This window comes from Lissotriton vulgaris, chromosome 2_1 (genome assembly GCF_964263255.1).
Source record: "Lissotriton vulgaris chromosome 2_1, aLisVul1.2, whole genome shotgun sequence".
Lineage (NCBI taxonomy): Eukaryota > Metazoa > Chordata > Amphibia > Caudata > Salamandridae > Lissotriton > Lissotriton vulgaris.
Genome location: NC_141687.1, coordinates 1393016158 through 1393033343, shown reverse-complemented (window position 1 = coordinate 1393033343; position 17186 = coordinate 1393016158).

Sequence of the window (17186 nt, the reverse complement as noted above, 5' to 3'; positions counted from 1 at the left end):
GTAGCAACGGCAAGACTATGGAACTCTCTTCTCTCACAAGTCAAAGCATGTCCAACGTTGCTCTCTTTTAGGAAGCTACTAAAGACCTGGCTATTCACCCAATAATCTGCCCTCTGCCTTACTACCACTTTTTACGTCCTTAGCGCAGAGACACCCACAGGTATTTGCGCGCTGTACAAATTGCTTAAATAAATAAATACCTAATTTCAACAGTAGATTACATGAATTGATGAGTCATGTGTGTTGAGGTGGTCACAACCATAGGTTTTAAATGATCTTTCATAATCTTTAGAGCAGGGGTCTCCAGGGGGTAGCTTGGAAACTACTAGTTGCTTGCTAGTACCCGGAAAGTAACTCCTCGAAGTTTAGTCCAGTATGATACTTAATTCAGAGGGTCTACTATGGCCAAATTGAAGAAGGTCACGTTGCAAGAAAAGGACAAGATTTTCTTTGAATGGGTTAACCCAAAATAAAAAGTGAATATTTTATGGAAAACCATGTATAATGAGAAACTAACATGCTAATGTTTGAAAAAAATTGTTCAGCTATTTCTTTCAGACTAATGTCACTTACGCTTTCTCAGATAACCACAGAATAAATTTGGGCTTTCTGGATAAGACGACTGATTGTGCCTCAAATTAGGTAACTGTTTCTCTCATGGTAATGGACGTGTAGTCCTTGCCTCCGGTACCCGGCTGCGGTGATTTAGGATCCTTGGTAGAGGTTTATAGGTCATAGATAAACATGGTCATATGTGTACGCCCCAACTCAGGCCTATGATTTATTGGTCAATGGCAAACATGGATCATGTGTGTACGCTCTGACTCAGGCCTGTCTAATTGATTGCGGTGTTACTAAAGACTTGGAGGGGCTCCCAAAGTGTTACCTTTGAGTGGAAGAATGCTGCTGTCTTCACAGGGAAATTAGCAGAATTAGTACAGAGGTGACAGCATACTGTGTTTTGTAGTGTAAACTAACCTTCTTACCTGCGTGACTGGAGTTGTGCCTTGTGGCCCACTCGTATCATGTTCCCCTGCTGTGTGCTTAACTGAACATTGGCCTGCATTGGATTGTATGTAGAGCTGGGCTGCGCTCATGATTGTGCGCTGGGATGTATGTGTGCCTGTGAAGTGGTGCAGTATAGGAGAGCTAGTGAACATGATTGAGTGTGCATGCTGGGATGTACCTATACCTGTGAAGTGGTGCAGTACAGAAAAGTCAGTGCAAACATGCAGCTGCGAGTCCACGTTGGATTGTATGAGTGCCTCTGAAAGGCACAATACATATAGATCTCTAGGTTCCATTTTGGTAGCCCCCAGGTCTTCATGGTGGACCATGTGGAGGTAGAGACCCCCCAGTAATATTTGAGGATTTCTGTATTTCTGACAGCTGGGTGGGACACACATTGGAGGAAGGAAGAGACAGGTTCTTCAGTACACTTAAAAAGGGGATCTTTGATTCTAAAAAGAGGGCACTGATAACAGTACCTGGGCACATTTGAGGTAGGAGATGGAGATATAAGGGAATAATAAATAGTTGGGCTGGAGGCCTTTGTAACTTTGTGATACACATATCATTGAGATCTTCTAATAACTCCTGTGGCCTATGATTGGTGCTGTCAGTTTTGGAGACAGTCCTGCTGTGATAGACTGCTATGTGGAGAAAGAGCACGACAGAGGAATGGGCACTTCAAAGTGGCCAACCGCCAGAACACAAAGTTCAAAAGCAGAGACACTAAATCACATTTGTGTCTGGAAAATGATTATTAAAAAACGGAGCTTGCGACTCCCAAATTGTCAAGCTCAAGCTGTACATCAGCACAGAGAAGCTCAGGACGAATTCTGCTGTTTGTGACCAGGACTGGGGAATGAGGGCCGGATAATCTTTAACCGCATCGCTGCGGCGGCTTTTCCCGCTGTGTGCGGCAAATTTGAAAAAGCCGCATTACATGACGAGCTCAGCTCGTCATCCGCACACGACCACCGTGGCTGATGACGAGCTGAGCTAGTCATCCGCAGCGAAGAGGTTAATACTGGGTGAGAGGGCACAATGCAGGAGAATTAAGAACACACACCTGGAGCACCAGATTCTGCTTGGCTCCAGACCATAGGACACTGTGAGGAGAAGACTGCATGGAGGGAGCAAAGTAAAGTGGGGATCCTACTGAGTGGATCTGTGGAGCAGAATGTGAGATTTCGACTTGGCCGTTTGCCCAGTGCATGGCTCGTGACACCCGTATGCCAGTTGGGGGCCGAAGTGAATTTTAAGAGCCATTGCCCTGGTATATCTGCCAAGGTTATGGATCGCTATGTGTGACATTTTCATAATTTCAGTGTAATTATGAGTGACATTTCAACGGCAATGAGGGACACTTTCTTGTGAGCAAAATCAAGCAATGAAGACGAGGGAAACATATAAATGTCAGAAATTACACCCATTTGAGCAATAAGAAACTCCAAGAAGATCTTAAAACTGCTACAAAGCACGAGAAATGGAGGCAGTAACCTAGTGACCTTGTAACCTAAGCGGCCATCACACAGCAACATCGCCATAAACAGAGAGTTACATCAGAAAGCCGGTGTCCTTAGTGAGCACTCACTCTGAAAAGCAGCTGCCTGATCGCGCCGTGCTGCCATTAATGCATCTGACACACTCAGGGTGGCTGCTACTTACTTGTTCAACACTTTGCAGCAGGCAGCATGACTGTGTCTGCAACTCAAAAAATGCCCTCCTAATATTAGCAGATGTTTGGCCCCGATATAGCTAGATTGGACAGTTTGTATTATTTACATAGGAGCAATGTAAGTCTATCAACCAGGATTTTCACCTATATTTTGATGTCAAGGTACAATATTGTTATTTGTTGTGAGAAGTTGGCCTGATATATGATGTCTCCAATTCTGGGGGCAACTTGTATCAGTCCAAACACTCCCTTATGGTGATGGTTGTAAGTCAACCTTATAGACAAGCTATCCTAAGGGTAGCATGGACTAAGCAGCCTTAAAGGCTTAACTCAAGAGGTTGTGTTAAGCAAGCTGTTTTACCTATCACAATCCTGTAATATCAAATGAAAGGACACCACACAAGTTACATATTATAAAAATATATGTATTTATTACTAGAATAATCCTATGTACTCTTTATGAGTGCAGAGGCACAAGCGTTTAAACAAAAGCACAGTTAAACATATAAAAGTTGCACAATTATGGATGAGGCCCAGGGGCCACGCAAACCATATATTACAAAAGTGGTATAAGAGTTACCAATCGAACAGTGGTTAGGCCTAGGGCCTAGGGAATCACTGGGAGCAGTCAGGACTAGCAATGCTGAAGTCGGGAAAAGCCCGCGGGATTCGGGTGCAGCGCTTAAAGCACACACATGCACCAATGTAAAGTCAATGGTGTGTAAAAGTTATAAAGTTACTGCAAAAGGAAACTTCCGCTTAACCTAGAAGGATGAAACTTTAGATACATATACTAGAGGTGTGTACCAGTACAGGAGCACTGGCGTTGCTGAGTTACCTCACCCACAGGAAGCGGGTGCACAGGTGCGAAGTAGTGTCGGGTTTCGTCACTCAGGTTGATGGTGCCTGAGGATGAAGATGCTGGAGGCGTCTTGAAGAGAAGTGTCCGGTGTGATCCAAGGGTGGATCGAAGATATAGATGATCTGAAAGCAGAGGGGACAGAGTCTGGGTCACTCAGCAGTGACCAGGGTGGAACCAGGAAGGAACCCGGCAATGTCAGGCGCAATTAGGTCGTTGACAGGAAGCTTGTCTCCGCTGCCACGTGGACTCTGGGGTACCGAGGATGTCCAGGAGTGGATCACGAGTTGTCCCACGAAGGCTCTCGCTGTCGGCGGTGTCGGCTTCCGGATTGGAGCAAACAACCCTTGGCCAGCGCAACCCACGCAGGATTCAAAGATGGCTTAACACTCGGACCAGGAGGGTCAGAGCGGGTGCTCCTTTTCAGGGGAGCGAGGGCAAGTCTGGAGAAACCAGACTCACGAGTCAGATTTCAAAGTTCATCGGTACAGGGGCCACAAGCCAACGGGCAAGTGACCGGACCAACTTGTTGAGCCAAAAGATGCAGAAGGGCCCCATGCAGCACTCGGTGAGTGTAGAGGGGTGAGCTTCGGTGCAAGAGAGGCTCAGGGCTGGGGCTTCTCAAACCCCAATGCACAGCTTCGAGGAGGCCTCGGATGCTGCACGGTAAGCACCTCGTGGTCTTTCCAAGAATGAGGCCCCACGCTTCAGGTCACCTCCATGGGTCTCAGCTCTGCAGGGACTGTGGATCGGGCTGTTAGAAGGCAGGCACGCTGGGTCTTGTTGAACTCTGTCGCTCGAGTTCCGGCGGGAACTGCAACAAAGCAAACGTCGAGGTGCTGGATGGTGCCTGTTTGCACAGGGTGATCACTCCTTGACCACAAGGGAGATTCTTCAGTCTTCTACGTCGAGTAGGATGTTGAAGGGTCCAGAGATTTGTTTCATAAGTTTCAGTCAGGATAATCTGAGTGTGTTGGCACTGCTCCCATTCTTATACCAATCTAGGGGGCTGGATTACCTGTAAGGTCCCTCCTATGGGTGGGACCCAGGAAGGGGGTGGTTACACCCCTTTCCCTTTGTCCAGGGTCACGCTGGGACTGGGGCTGGAGTGCCCCAGAACCGGTTTTACCGGATTATGCAAGGGGAAGCCTTGTGCTCACCAGGCAGTGTCTGGTTTCATTCAACCCACCCTGCCCCAATACACTATCTCCTGTCTGGGGAGGTGTAGCACCTCCCTGCGACAGGAAACCCTTTGTCCAGGCCTCCTCTGCTAAGTTTCGGTCAGCAGCAGGAGGTCAGACTCGTGTCGGTGGCAGCAGCATTCATTTTGTGATGCTGAGGCTCTTTTAGAAATCAACCGCGTTTTAGCAAAGTAACATGTCTTCTCCCTCCAGAGGGGTGGAATGCTATCCCCGTCGACAGGACTGTCGAGGGTATAGTATTCCAAATCGTATGACACCTTACACAACATGTTTTGATAAAGCCAAACCAAAGTTAGCACATAACCGCGATGGATTATAATGCACTTAAGAGTATATGGTATGGCATTATCCCGGAACAGCTAAGGGAGTTGTTCCTGACAGCTGCAGACAGGCTCAGCTCATGCTAGAGCACCATCTCACGTAAAACTAAGCACTCTGCCTCCAGGATTGATAAGGCCTGCCATAGGAGTGACTTATAGGTTTATATGTGTCCAGATATAGGTTTAGATATAGGTATATTATATCTAAGCAAGAGGTGATTACACCAACTTGCCCCAGCTGAGTGATCAGCCAGTTGTGTCAATTCAAGAACCAGCCAGGGGTGGCAAAAGCTATGCTGCAGCCCCTGGTAGGCCTTGGATGCACCTATGCCCTTGGCACCTATAGTGCACTGTATAGGGGCTGACAAGGTGTCCAGTACCAAATTGGTTATGCACCTAGGGTGCATGGAGTCCATTTTAAGGAGAGAGCAGATAGCCTGGGGCCCTGATTAGCAGGGAACCAGGCCAACTAAGTCGAAAACCAGCTAAACACAAGGCAAAAAATCTGGGGTAACCATAGTCAGGTGTCCTCCTTCCTACACATGTATATGATAATCTTTTCATAAGAGATCTCTACCTGGATTATGCAGGACTGTAATATCTGGATCATGCATGGGTTGAGTCGCTGTCCCCTTATTGGCATGTTTTGAAACTCCTGTGACATTTTGGTGCTATTTAGGTCATAAACATTTGTTAGACTTCTCACAACCTATCTAGGCAATGGTATTTCAAATATGTATAGTCATTTGTGTCTCTTCAATTGGAAAAGGCTCAGTATTTCTTTTCCTTTTGGTCCGAGAAGTTGAGCACCTGCAACATGTCCTGGAAGAGTTTGCATTTGACCTTGCATTCAACTACCAAATACTCCAGTACACAAAGTCAGCTCCAGTTCTGTTCCCAAAATCAGCTTTTTCTAGTACCCTGCAAACATTTCACTAATAAGGTGTGCACTTGTTACTTACCATGTCCGTTTAGTTTCCTTTTCAGCTATCAGAGTGCATTCAAGGCAGCAGCCAGGGTCCTCAAGCCGCGAGCCACTGACCCCCGCGGGCGACAATCATTTTGGTGTGCCGCCCACCTCCTTAGTCCACTCCAGGATGGTCCGCTCTCCTGAAGCGGGTGGCGGCTGTTCAGTGTGACAGGAGTCTCTCCTGGCAGCCCCGGGTCACTGCATAGCTGGGTGACGGTCAGTCACTGGCTGCACTAGTGGACTCGGACCCCAGGCCAGATTTAAACCTGCAACTTGAGGGTTCAAACATGACCTTGAAAGTGGGTGCATCAGCCCACTGAGTCACCAAACCCAAATCAGCCTGGGAATCTGACCCACAGTTCCATGTCAAAAAAGCCCCCCTGAGTGCCACGGGAGGGTGATAAAGTCACTGATCTTTGGGGAATAATGGGAAAGGCAAGTGAGGAAGAGGAGGGCCGTTCTCGTGCAGCATCAGTAAGCACAGATAGTAAAATCCAGACACGTCACCATCTCTGCAAACGGAGCCCACTTCCAGGGATTGTCGGGGAAGGAGGGGCTGGGGGGGGGGTCGTTCAGCACATTTACGTCACAGGAATGTGGACCGTGCTGCTGGCTCATCAAGCATGCGTTTTCTTACAATGTCAACGAGAAAGTTAGTCCCCTTTGAAAAAGAAACTGGTAAATTGAGCATGGATCGGAACAAGTTAATGCTGCTTCTGTACAGTTCGCCAGTAAGTACATAATCTGTCTCCCTGGTACAATGGAGGGTGGGCACGTGTGCATGTAACTCCAGGGTTGTTTTATTTACACTGACTGAGCACGGAATGTACTGTAGGCGGCACTGCTACTACGTGCACTGATTTGACCTTTAGTTGCAGTCTTATGAAACAGATCAATTGACACGGACAACAGACTGCCTGATCGTGTTGCTTGCAGCCCATACTGGCATTCGCGGGGCTTAAGAGGGCCGTCTCTGACGGTAGTATGAAATGAGTTGCGTTTTCGATTGCGTGCCTTCTAGTTACTGCTGGTGCCAACAAATACCCTCGTACTGCACATGAAGCAGCAGCAGCGCTGCTTAACCAGAGCCATGATTGTGGCCCGGGCTGGTGCGCCTTCCTGTAAACCCAGCCGTTCACAAACTCCTCGTTGGCAGCAGGACGTGACATCACCCCGCAGCGCCACGGGCGGCCAGATTTACCTGACTGTCTGGCAGTGGCGCTGTGGGTATCAAGATACATTGTAGCAAGCAGTGAGCTGCTTGCCAGTGGCCTGTAGCTTAACTGCGTGCGCACCAACCTTGCACGGACAACGCGCTAATAGCTGTCACACTACTCCGTTTTCGGCAGCACTTCAGCAGGGACTTCAGCAGGCACATAATGCGGAATGCATGATCATATGCATGACAATGGATTTCAGTGCAGTGATGCGGAGCGCCACACTGAAATGCGTTAGTCTAACGATTGATACTTGGCAGGACTGCCCTGGTACAGCGCTGTGTTGAAGATAGGGCTGTTGCCCTTTGCAGGGCTGTGACCCAATGAGGACATCGGCATGAGTGCCAGTGTGCCAGGTGGGACCTGTGGAGGAAGCTGAGGACCGCTACCGTGAATAGTGTGCAACTGTGAACTCAGAGCTTTTACTTTGGCGAGTAGAAGCCCCAGGTCTGCCATTGGAGACAGACCATACTTACCGCCACTAAGATGGAGCGTTGTGGAGGTCTGGACACTGTGATGACCGCAACAAGACTACTACTCATCAACGGCACCAACCGAAGTTGAATGTGACCCATGACCGCTGAACACTTCTTCCGTCTTATCTCCAGTGGAAGAGGGTAAGACTGAACCTCAAGCTGCAGAGCCTTTGTAGGGGGGAATGTGCTCTCACTGAAGCACTGAGGTTGCTGAGACACTTTTGTCTTGGAATAGTCATTGTGGGACCTCATATTTCTTAGTAGGGCCTAACCTGATTGTTGCCTCAAGTAAATAGGAATAACTCCAGTCTGTAGTTTGAAGATTGAAACACTAGTGTTTGTGCAGAGGTGCTAGAATTCAGACCTGAAGAAGAGTATGTTATTTTTTGTGTGTACAGTATTTTCCTTTGTATCTGTGTCTAAATGCTACTCTTTATAAAAGCAAATATTTGGCTGGACATTTAGTTATTGAGGTTGATGAACATACTTTGTGAGCCTTGAACTGCTCGACTTGCGCTACTAAGAGTGCAGAAGGGGTTCTTTGCACAGGTGCTCAGAGCCCTTTGTAGGCTTGGCCCTGGGACATCAGGAGTAAAAGGCCTCAACCGCCGCGCTTGGGCCCAGTAACCCATGTGTGCCCGTGCCCTTCTGAAAGGGATTTTGACAGATGTTCATCTAGATTATTGTATGTTTATTATAGAAACACATTGGAAGCCTGTGGCCTTGGCAAGGGGCTCTGACACTAATTGTAACTTTATTTTTTGTTTATAGACAATTTAAATATAGATTGGCAAAGTCCTTTGTCTTATAAAGGTGAAATATTGCTGTTCTCTAAGTCCACATGATTCATGACTCCTACCCATTTTGCACACCTAAATAAAGCTTGGGTATACAAAAAAATGATTTTCAAGTGCAAAATCTCATTACTGATTTATGGGCTATGGAATGGGTGAATTTTAACATTGCAAATAAAATGGACACAAAACAGGATTTTGGGCCATCTTTGTTTGCAAATTTAGTAGAGGGTGATTGAGCACTTGTGAGGGTATCTTTTTTGCCAATGCTGGCTGATTCAGTTAGATCTCACTTGCAATCTGATCATTTACACTCCCTGTTCATGACCTGGAAGAGCTTCCCCTCCATCCACAGTGTGATGCTACGTTGCCCAGGGTAGGGTGTGGCCTGCCTTTCAGTCATCTTACTGATCAAGTGCACCGACTCTTATCCAATTCGTCCTAATGGCCCAATTCATTAATTTCATCTTCCCATACCTTTTTCATCCACATCTGCTAGCACTGAGAAATCAACATAGGGAATGGGTTGTGCCTTCCACAAGTCAGTCCCAGCTGACTTGCAATCATCTATTCATCTGTCATCAGTGGGAATGCCAAGAAGTGCTTCAACTGTCACGATTCTCTCCCTGTGTTCTCGTGTCCACCACCAGGGGGATGAACTGTGGGACTCTCCAGTGCCCTAATATGCTTCCATATACTCCCCTGCATGCATGTCTTGACTTCCAGCCATACACTCCCCTGCATGCATATCTTGACTTCCAGCCATTTGGACACTATTTGGGAATTGACATCCCAATCCATACCGGGTTTTGTGAACGCCAGCCTGCTTATACTTAAAACTCCATTACCCAGAATTCCCTGCTCACTGCTTTGTCTCCACCCCTGCAGGCCAAGGATGGGTGGAGGAATTCAGCTCACCTGTGGCTGGCTGCTGCTAGCCTGCTCACACTTGCTGCATGTGATTACTGTGAGCTCTTATATGCCCCAGCTCCCTTCAGGCCAAGGTTGGTCATTGTGAGACCGATCGTTGTTTCCAGTGCTCCCTGAGCTTTTGCTATCCTTGTTTTCTGAGCTTTAGTTATGCCTTATTCCTGACCTGCTACTGTTTTCCTTGTTCCTGAATTAGCACTGCCTGCAGTGCTACCTTGACTTCTGAGCCTTAGCATTCCTTGTTCCTGAACTGCAGCAGTTTCCCTTCTCCTGAATTAGCACTGCTTGCAGTGCTACCTTGTTCCTGAGTTCCTGAGTTATTGCTATTCCTTGTACCTGAATTAGCACTGCCTGCAGTGCTCTTGTTTTTTAAAGTCCTGAGCTATAGTTATTCTTTGTTCCTGGGCTTCAGCTAGTTCTTGTTACTGAATTGCACTGCTTGCAGTGCTCTCTTGACTCCGTGTTTCCTGAGCTGTAGCTATGTTCTGTTTCTTGAACTAGCACTGCCTGTAGTGCTACCTTGTCTCCTGAGCTAAAGTAATTTCCCTGTTCCTGAACCAGCACTGCCTGCAGTGCTACCGTGACTCCTCAAGCTTTAGTAATTCCCTGTTCCTGAACCAGCACTGCCTGTAGTGCTACCTTGTCTCCTGAGCTAAAGTAATTTCCCTGTTTCCTGAACTAGCATTGCCTGCAGTGCTACCTTGACTCCTGAAGCTTTGGTAATTCCCTGTTCCTGATCAGGCACTGTCTGCAGTGCTGCCTTGACTCCTGAGCCTTAGCTCACTTCTTGTTCCTGGCCCAGCACTGCCTTCTATGCTACTTTGTTTTCTTGATTCCTTAACCTGCACTATTCTAGTATACCCTTTGTAACCTCCCCTTCTGTATATCCTTTTCCAGTCCCTGCCCTTCTTCCCATTTCCTTCGTTGCAGTTCTAGTTTGCTGTCTTTCTATTCTGATGTCTTGCTTCTGTTGCCTTGTATGTGTGTTACCTGCTTTCTGCCAAGTGTGCCCTATCATTTCCTTCCTTTCCTGTTAAGCACTCCTCCTTGCTGGCTCCTTGTCTATTGTGCTTGTGTTTAGTTCTACTCTTTGCTGTTACTGCCTTGGGTGTTCCTGTTTGATCACCAGGATCCGTGGGCACAGCTGACTACCTAGGTGGTGTTTCTTGTTCACTGTGAGTATTGTCTTTGAGTTACATTTATAACATCACCATAGGTATAAGCTCCACAGACCCTGCCTTTGCATGCATATCCTACATGTGGGTGTTTGCAGTCTGTATCTGTAACAGCAATTGTGGGTAAGAAACTTACTGAGCTTCAGTCTTACCATGTGGAGCTCCTGAGTGCTTTACCCCACACCCCCCTTAATTGTTAATGTTTTGGGTTTTTTGTCCTCATTTAACAAAAAAGCTCAAACGTTTGGAGAAATATAGCTGGTTTATTCAGGAAAAAACTGCAAGCCACTATTCAAAGTGGAGTGAAAAGGAAAAAAAACACCTGGTCACTTCTCAAGGTGGGGGGTTAAAATAGCCCCCCGGGTATTTATCTACAACAGCAGTTTTAGTAGAAAAAACAACTCTCCTCCACTATATAGGCCACTCCCACCTAGCCTTAGCTAGTCTTCTGTCCTTTCGGCCATTTGAAATCATTGAACCGGAGAAAAAACAAATATCCTGGCACAGAGAACACACAATAAAAGGAAAGAAAACAGCCGAGCACAATATAAGGCAGTATAAAGCAGTATAAAAAAACGCCTAACTAGAGGAAAAGGATATAAACCAACTATCCCATAGGTCCCAATATCTTGTTTTTTTACCCCTTTTACTTACTCTGTCAAGAGTAGAAATACGTTGGACTGAGCTTATCCATTCTGATTTGGAGGGTGGGATAGGAACAACCCATTTAATGCAGAGCTCTCGTCGTGCCAAGAGGATGAAAACAAAAAGAAGTGCCCTCTGGTCCCTTGAAATAACCTGATTTTCCGTCTCATTTACACATACCCCAAAAATCACGGTTGATGTAGTTAACCCCACCATTCTACCCAAGATTTCAAAAATTATACTACTCACATGATCCCAGAAGAGCTTGATGGAAGTACATTTCCAAAACATATGTACCTCGTTTACATTAATGTCACCACACTTCGGGCACTTCCTTGCCAATCCGCTCCCCAATTTTGAAAGTTTCGAGGGTGTCCAATAAGCCTTATGGACAGTAAAAAGATGATTTCTTTTCAGTGGGGCAGCTTTCACACATGACCTAAGAATAGACATGGATACTTGCCCGAGAGTGTCGATGTCTTCATCCGGTATGTCCTTCTTCCAGTTTTCTGTGTAGGGGATCGCTTTGTTGTCTCCAGTCTCAATCAAAAGCCAATACCATACTGCCACTTCCTTTCGCGTTGATCTTGTGGCGATTAGTTTTATGACCTCCCCATCTCCTTCGAATTCCTTTCTAATTGATCCTGACCAGCCAAGGATTTGCACGTACTTAAACCTTGAGATGGTGTTGTTTGTTAAGGCAGAAAAACACTGCCATGGAATTTAGTCTTTTTCCACTATCCGCTCTCCCCATTTAGCTATCCTGGCTCTGCGTAGTGGTAGAGTCAAAATATCTTGCAAACATACCGGGGTACCCGGGGAGTCCCGTATAGGTGCTTCCTGATTGTAGTACGGTATATCCAGTAACGACCTTGTTTGAACCCAAACTTTTAGGGCAGCAGTGAGAGTCTTCAGCCTCACCTTTTTATAGAATTTTTTGTGGCCAAATTTTAAAAGGAATGAATCGGCTTGAAGATTAAAAGGCTTAGGTAAGGCTAGAAAAAGAGGGGAATGTGTCTGGGAGTTATTAAGGAGTTGGCGAAAGCTTTTAAGATGAAAGCATAGTAGTAGAGATAGAGATCCGGGGTAGCTATGCCACAATTAGATTTCTTTCTCCTGAGTTGCCTTTGTGAAATTCTAGGGGTCTTCCTTCCCCAAATAAATGAGGAGAAGATCCCTTGTGCTTTCTTAAACCAAGTTCTATGGAATTCTAAGGGGATAGTGTCGAAAAGGAAGCTAAACCTTGCCAAGATCGACATTTTTAATAGATTAGATGTGCCTATAATTGACAAAGCAAATTTCTCCCATGCCTGCATTTGCTGTTCTACGCTATGAAGGGTTTTCTCAAAATGTAATTGAGCGATCTTATCAATATCTTTTGTTATTTGAACCCCGAGATATCTTATTTGTGTTTTTAAAAGTGTGCTCTTATAGGGGGAGTTCCACAGCATCAGCTCTGTTTTCTGCTGGTTTATAGAGTAGCCTGATACCTTCCCGAATTTTTTTAACTGTGCCCAAATATCTGGAAGCGCTTGTTCCAAGTCTCCTGTCAGAATCATTAAATCATCTGCATAGAGCCCTATCTTTTTATCCCAACCCATACAGATAAAAGGTGGAATAGCTTGACATGATCTTAATTTGCAGGCCAAGGGCTCTATATAGAGATTGAAAAGGAGAGGCGAAAGGGGGCAGCCTTGTCTGGTCCCTCGAAAGACTCGGAATTGCTTTGTTAGATTCCCATTGACAAGTATGCTTGCCGAAGGATCTTTATAAAGAGCTTTAACTGCCGCTACAAAACTACCTCCCAATTTAAAGTGGTTAATTACTTCGATTAGAAAGGGCCAGCTGACCCTATCGAAGGCCTTGGCAGCGTCGAATGTTAAAACTGCCAGTGGAGTAAAGAAAACAGTTGCCAAATCTATCGCCCCTATTAGGTCAGTCTTTCAGTTGCCTTCCTTTTACAAAGCCCTTTTGATCAGGATGTACTATTAAGCCTGCTACTTTGTCGAGTCTTTTTGTAAGGATTTGGGTGTAGATTTTATGATCACTATTTAAAAGTGAGATGGGTCTGGCTACCCATCATAGACTGTACGAGTTGGGAGACAGGGCTGGGAAGATGCTGGCCTGGTTGGAGAGGAAGGAGCAATGCTCTCGATGGGTGCCCAGATTACAGACACCTGCCGGAGGGACTGTATCCTGCCCGGATGAAATAGCAGAGATATTTGCTGATTATTTTGAGGGGGTGCACACACCATCTGCTGTATACACGGCGGAGGAGTCACAGCAACTTTTGGCTGAAAGTGATGTGCCGGCTCTATCAGATGAGGACAGAGATTTATTAGAGGCAGACCTCACTGATGAAGAAATCCGGAAGGCTATAGGCCAAATAAAACCAGGTGAAGCAATGGGGCCAAATGGCACTCCGATAGAATTCCTTAAGGCCACGGCCTCCCACGTGGTCCCACATTTGAGGGGCATGTACCAAGAAAGTTGGGAAAAAGGTATTTTACCCCAGGATCAGAGACTGGCTAGTATTGTTGTTATACACAAGGCGGGTAAACCAGTAGAAGATTGCCGTTCCTATAGACCGATTCTTTAATTAATGTAGAAGCAAAGATACTGGCGAAAGTACTTGCTACGAGACTGGGTGCAGTGATATCCTCTCTGGTGCACCCAGATCAATCAGGTTTCATGCCAGGGCGAAATACGGCCCTCAATATTCGTTGTCTTAACAATGTGCTGGCTCGGAAGGGCTACCTAGAGGAAGATGCAGTCATACTTTCCCTCGACGCATCAATGGCGTTTGACTCCATTGAATGGTCCTATATGTTTGAGGTCCTGGAAAGAATGGGACTGGGCCCTAAATTTAGATGCTGGGTGCAACTACTGAATACTGATATATCGGGACAAATTAGAGTGAATAACTACACATCTAGACGATTTCCTCTCCGCAGAGGCACCAGACAGGGATGCCCTCTGTCGCCAATGTTATTTGCTATGATGTTGGAAGCTCTGGCGGCATGGGTACGGAGAGACGTCATGGCCAGGGGCCTGCGGTGGTCACACAATTCTGAAGATAGAGTACTATATCGTCTGCGTATAGTGATATTCTATCTGCCAAAACCCTATAGATCTATACTCGTGGTCCTTGATATTTTTACCAATTTTGGAAAATACTCTGGTTATGCTATCAATTGGAGTAAATCAGTATTGTATATCCTGCATGGAAATGTCCCACGTCTTCCGAAAGAATGTGCTTTGCGAGTTGTAGAGGACGGCTTCCGATATTTGGGCATCTTTGTAACGCCTGATCCGACCCTTTTTTATAATCACAACCTAGCACCAGTGTTAACAAGACTGCGAACAGATGTCCAACACTGGAGATTCCTCCCATTGTCATTGATTGGCTGTGCTGCCCTTTTTAAAATGCTTGCTTTGCCACGGTTTCTATATATTTTACAAAATTGCCCACACAAAGTCCCGGATTCCTACTTTATAGCAGTAGAGGGTGTAGTGCGCACGCTGTTATGGGATGGTAAGGCCCCAAGGATAGAGTTGCCAAAATTAATGAAGGGGTGGTACGATGGAGGTATCGCATTACCCGACATACAACTATACTATTGGGCCTCGCAAGTGGCAATTGTAAATAGATGGAGATATGCCCCGCCTGATGACCCGGCGTGTGCTCTAGATAGATATCAGATGGGAAGAGCTGGCTACCTCGGGGCGTTATATGCTGTCTCACGAAGAACGCAGATCATAGTGCCCGCAAAACACACACTGCAGATATGGAGACTAACTCACTCCAGATTGGGTTGGACGGGCAGACTTACCAGAATGACGCCATTGTGGTACTCAGAGAGGCTGGGTATGCTCTGTCAGCATTTGGGATTCGACAAATGGAACATGATTGGTATTTCAACAGTAGGAGATCTGATCAAGAAGGGTAAGATACTTAGCTTTGAAGAGCTGCAGAAGATTTACCACTTAGCGCCAACCGAAATCTTCCTCTACCAGTGGCGGCTGGTGACATTTGAAAGTGGTGAGGCGTAAAATGACTGTTGTATTGCACTGTGGCGAGCGAGCGAGCTGGACCAACCTACGGAGGGTTCGGGGGGGTCCCCCCCCCCCGAGAACATTTTGAAAAAAAGAGTGGACAAATGGTGCATTTTCAGGCAAATTTGCTAAAGCAGGAAGTTTAATAAAGCAATTGTGGAAGTGCAGTTATTACATTAATTAAGAGATGTCACTTAACCACATAGGTAGCTGCTTATTCAGTATAGCCAAGGTCATGCCGCCAACTGCTCCAAGCATACGTGCCCGTTTTTCTAAAACTAAAATGCTGTAAAATATGTGTGTGACGTGCAGCCTCACATGCAGTCAGTTGCACCCTGTACTATCTGTGTAATGTACTTAGTGCAGCAATACAGATATAAATACATTAGGAAGTCAGCCACACAGACTGAAAATGATTGCCTTTTAAGCTATATGTATTCTGTGATTGATTGGGGTAAGCAAGGTTCAGAGCTAACAGTGCACTATTTGTAACCTGATTAGCGTAGGGAGCCTGGGATGTCGCACCACGTTATCGCAGCCCTTGGAGAAGGCTGGAAAGAGATCTGTCTCATGGGGGCAGGAAGAGCATGGTGCACGACTGAACCGAGCAACCACTGCAATACATTATCAAAACAGCGAGCAGACACAACGTTACAAGCATCATGAAAAAAACACACAGCTCTGTCTGGGAAATTTCTCTCTATAAAATCTGCTTTGCACAAGTCATTTAAAAAAAAGGGAAAAAACAATTTTCGTTTAAAGGGACAGAAAAACATTTGCAATTCATTTGTTTCGGAGCCCAGACTGAACAGTTATGTCCATGGTGGGGTGATGAGTCTAACTTAACCGTAATTGATACGTGAAGGTGTGTTTGGCCCGTGCTGAGTATGGTAAAATTACCTCCCCCTGAGGGTTGCAGACTAGAGACAGCAGACACATACTTGTGCTGTGATTTGCCAGAAGGCCTGCTGTTGAAATGAATGGCTCCCTATTCTTCTGTTAAGCAGTTCTATGAAAGAGAACAGACAAGACAGCCCCGGGCACCAAGCTTTTTTTTACCAAATGCAGACAATGGCAGGTACAATACTAGGTATGCACCTTGTGTGCCCACTCTTCACTAGATGTTCGGAATTACTAGTGGCACGTATTTTCTGTAAAACATGCAGGCCAACAGAGACACAGAATAGTTTCATTACTAAACAAATCTTTGTTAAAACGCAGTAAAAATACGGCAATGGATAACAATTTGACTTCAAGCCGCACTAGTCCAGAGAAGTCCAACTATCAGTGCCATTCACTTTGGGGCTCTGTTTGGAAAGAGGATAGTCCCTGCATAGAGAAAGAAAAACTCTAGTCATGACAGAACCCGGAGCCATGAGATGAGCAGCCACTTCTGAGTACATGTTTAGTTATGGAAATAAATCATTCTGTAAAATACGAGCGAAATAAATAGCAAACCAGAACAACAAGCCCCACGTCTGAGTACAGAAAGGAATGATTTGTGTACCTACACAAGCATACATGCAAACATGAAAAGCAATGCCACCATATCTACAATTAACATGGTAATACATACAAACTGCTATGAAGAACTGGCTGCATGATTTATCAGATTAAAGGCAGACCTTTTGGCTTTCCCAAAGCTTTTTTTGCCACTAGCACAATCCGAATTTTAAAAGTGAAGCCAAGCAAAACAGTTCTTTGAAGTAACCTAGTATTAAATCACAGTATACCTTTTCCGTTTCACCTACTTACATGTAAACAAGAAAGAAGAGGTGATTCAGACATACACAGGGAGATTAAAGTGCCAGACTTTTAGTTCATGCCAAAATGTAACCGGCATGACCACTTTATAGTAT